The following is a 3,997-nucleotide window of genomic DNA, read 5'->3' on the forward strand; positions in this document are numbered from 1 at the left end:
CTATATTTTTAAAGCTATTCATACAGACTCACGCAGACCTAAGACCAGTGTGCACACCATTTCCAATAGCGGGAAAGACTTGGTACATCGTCTAGTACATGGAGGCAAAATAAGGTATTTCATTATTTTTCCCCATTTTGTGATGATCTGTGATATGTGTTAATTCACTTTTGAAGCGCAGGCGCGGAGGTGAGCGGCAGCAAACACGAGAGCTCCCGAGTATTTTCCCATTTTTACGTCTTATTGTACTAATTTGCTTGGATTTTTCTTCTAGATTAGCCCACAAGTAATACTTGAACGTATTGTGGACTTGTAAAACCGATAAATGGTGGCATTTTTAGATTTTGAATCAATTTTTTACTGTCTTGTAAACCGCCACGTACCGAGTGGGGAGGGCGACGAGTACAAGTAACGTATCTGTGTGGGGAGGACAACCGTATACTAGTATAGATATTGTAATCTAGGAATCATAGAACGACGTGTCGTTACACTAGTAACTTGGACAACAGATTTTCGTAGTAATATAGTTGGAAGGTCTTTGTATAATTTGTAAGGGACTTGATTCACTTGAACATATATTTGGCGTCGCGTCTCGGGCGCCAACACTGATAGACGTATTTGCATATGAATAGTGTATAGCGTGGGAGGGCGATCCGCATCTGTATGTGAATATTTGGCCTAACATTACTTGTGAAACACACTTGGTGATCAATAATTACAGATACAGTACTTGGTACTGATATTTATTTCACTCCATACTTTAGTATGGAGGGAAATACTGTTTTTACTGATGATTCTCCTCCTCCTTCTTCTTCTCCTCCTGCCATTTCTTTAAATTGATTCAATTCCCTCATTTTTGGGCCAAACGACCTGGAATTTCTTATAAAGGTAGAGTGGTTAAATACCCCTAGGCGTTTTTTTATTTTTTTTGATACAAGCTTTTACAATCGTTTTATTTGCGTTTTTAGCTGTTCCCATAGGAAAGTACTGTGGGGCGTACGCGCGTGACGTAATAAGAAAGGAATTCGGGGGCGGGCCCAAATATAGGCATATGCAAGCATGCAACAGGTGTGGCCATTTTTGTAGATCTGGCTGTTGATTGGCTGATGGCTAATTGATTTATTTTCTACCACCTACGCCTGGTAGGCACATTCTTATTATGGGTTCACCACACCACGAAGTGGTGGTGAACCCATATTGCTTTTTCTGATGTTTCTTCTCCTCCTCCTTCTCCTCCTCCTCCTGCCACTTCTTTAAATTGATTCAACTCCTTCATTTTTGGGCGAAATTACCTGTAATTTCGTATAGAGGTAGAGTGGGTAAATACCCTTAGGCGTTTTTTAAAATTTTTTGATTCAAGCTTTTACAATCGTTTTATTTGCTTTTTAGTGGTCCCCATAGGAAAGTATTGTGGGGGCGTACGCGCGTGACGTAATAAGAAAGGAATTCGGGGGAAGGCCCAAATATGGGCATACAAGCAGGTGTGGTCATGTTTGCAGATGTGGCTGTTGATTGGCTGTTGGCTAATTAATTTATTTACTACCATTTTCACGTACCAGCGCAGCTGGTCCACGCGGTCTCGGCCGTGGGCCATGATACTCTGATATTGGATACCGATTCGTGTGATTCCTATAAACATTTCACCTAACTACGAACTAGTTGGAAGAATTATAGCTGCATGGATGCCTGTATATGATTTTAACAAACACTGAAAATCTGACGCAAAAACTGGCAGATATTTTGCTCTTCTCTGTTGGAACAACGCAAGCGGGAGGTCAATGACCTGCGCCCCGCGAGTACTGTAAACAACGGTACGTAATGTGTATTGTCGGCGCACGCCCCGACAGTTTTCAAAGATTGGACAGGGAGCGGCGGCTTCTGCTAGCCGGATTGATAGTTACGTTACATCAAGGTACCGGGTTCAAAAGCGAACCTGATAAAGAAGGAAATCTCCTAGAAAGTCCCTTACTAGTACTTGAAGCGATCGTTACGCCATGTTGTTCACTTTATATGACATACAATGCAGAGAGTAATGGAAACGTGTCCAGATAGCTCGGTTGGTAACGCGCAGGGCTGCAAGTCCAGACATTACGAGTTCGAACCCCGGTACACTGGATATTTTTAATTATCCTTTTTACAATTTTTAACAATTTTAACATTTTTAACAATTTCAACAATTTTAACCATTTTAACCATTTTACATTTTAACAATTTCAACATTTAATTTTAACATTTTCGTTTTAATATCCATTGCTTTGCTTTTAACATTCCAAAACTGATTGTTCTTACTCAAGAATTTCAATAACTTCGAATGTTAGTCTTTTGTATTTTTTCAACATACAAACCAAAATCACTTTGATGTTGTCACAAAAGTAACATCTGTGCGCGCATCGGTTTTCGTTCATTTAAAAACTACAAGTACAAAACATCTGGAAACTAAGCAAACATACTCAGTAAATTGATTGCTGTAATTCCCGATTTTTTTTCACTGTACCGCAACGCAAGCGGGGGGTCAATGTTCACGGTTTTCACTGTCACCTCTGTATTGTGAACTTATCATTACAGTTAGGAAATAATTCCCGGACTTTCTTTTTCCTGCAACTGTCACCACCGTGAATATATACTTCCGTGAACATGTCCATTTTTCTCAGGCCGTGAAAATTTTGCTTCCGTTAGTAGTAGTTACAATCTCGTCAAAAGTGTAAAGTAAAGCTGTCGAGATTTAAAGTGCGTGTCGTTGTATCTTTGTAAAAAAAGGGAGATAATTGCCAAGTGCCAGTTTTGTAAATACCTGTCGAGATTCAAACAGCTTGTCCTTGTATAATTGCAGTATGATTTATTTAGAATCTCTCATTTTTGTTTGGGGAAGGGTATGGAGTGAAATTCCTACATTTGCTCCGAAGCAAATGTTGGCCTTTCTAGTTGTTGTTAGTCTTTGGTACGTACTGTATATTTTTGTGGCATTTGTATGATTTGAGCATGTCGGCGACGCGTCCGACCGCCGTTTGGTAAACAGATTTACATATGTATTCAGAACCTAGCCGGGCTAATTATATTAGGCAAACACACCTGTACATACTTTACCTACAAATACACATACTTTACCTACAAAGGACAGTTCTACCAACAAATGCACGGCTGTGCTATGGGATCACCAGTTTCACCAATTGTTGTAAACCTGTACATGGAGAAGTTTGAAAACAAAGCCCTCAGCACTTTCAATGACACTCCCCCGGCCAACTGGTTTCGATATGTAGATGACACTTGGTGCAGATTGAAAAAGAGGGTAGCTGCTGATTTCTTTGACCACATCAACCAGATAGATGACAACATCAAGTTCACACAGGAGCCAAGCCATGACAACATGCTCCCTTTCCTAGACACCAAAACTATCGTAGAGGAAGATGGCAACCTTCGTTTCGAAATGTACAGGAAACCAACCCACACTGATCAGTACCTGGCATTTGATTCCCACCACCCCTTGGAACACAAACTAGCAGTGATCAAAACTCTCTTCCATCGTGCAGACAACATTGTCACTTCAGACCAAGCCAAAACGGACGAACATAGACACCTCCGAGGTGCCCTGGCTAAATGTGGCTACCAAAACTGGACTTTCAACAAAGCGCTCAAACCTTCAGATCAGTCTAAGAAAACCCAGAAGTGCAAACCATTGACCAACAAAAACAAGGCCAACATCACTATTCCGTACGTCCAAGGAGTATCTGAGAAACTCCGACGGATCTTCCAAAACTTCAACATAGCAACTAACTTCAAACCTCACTCAACCCTCAGACAAAGACTGGTACACCCTAAGGACCGACCTCACAAAGGTACCAAGGCGAATGTTATTTACAGACTCAAATGTGAGGAGCCCAATTGTAACAACACCTACATCGGAGAGACAAGTCGACCGCTCAAAGTAAGATACAAAGAACATTGCCGACCTAGTGCCAACGGCTACTCCTCAGCTATTTCCACCACCTACAACACAACC

Source organism: Branchiostoma belcheri, unplaced genomic scaffold (genome assembly GCF_001625305.1).
Source record: "Branchiostoma belcheri isolate BF01 breed outbred unplaced genomic scaffold, Haploidv18h27 scaffold354, whole genome shotgun sequence".
Taxonomy (NCBI): Eukaryota; Metazoa; Chordata; class Leptocardii; order Amphioxiformes; family Branchiostomatidae; genus Branchiostoma; species Branchiostoma belcheri.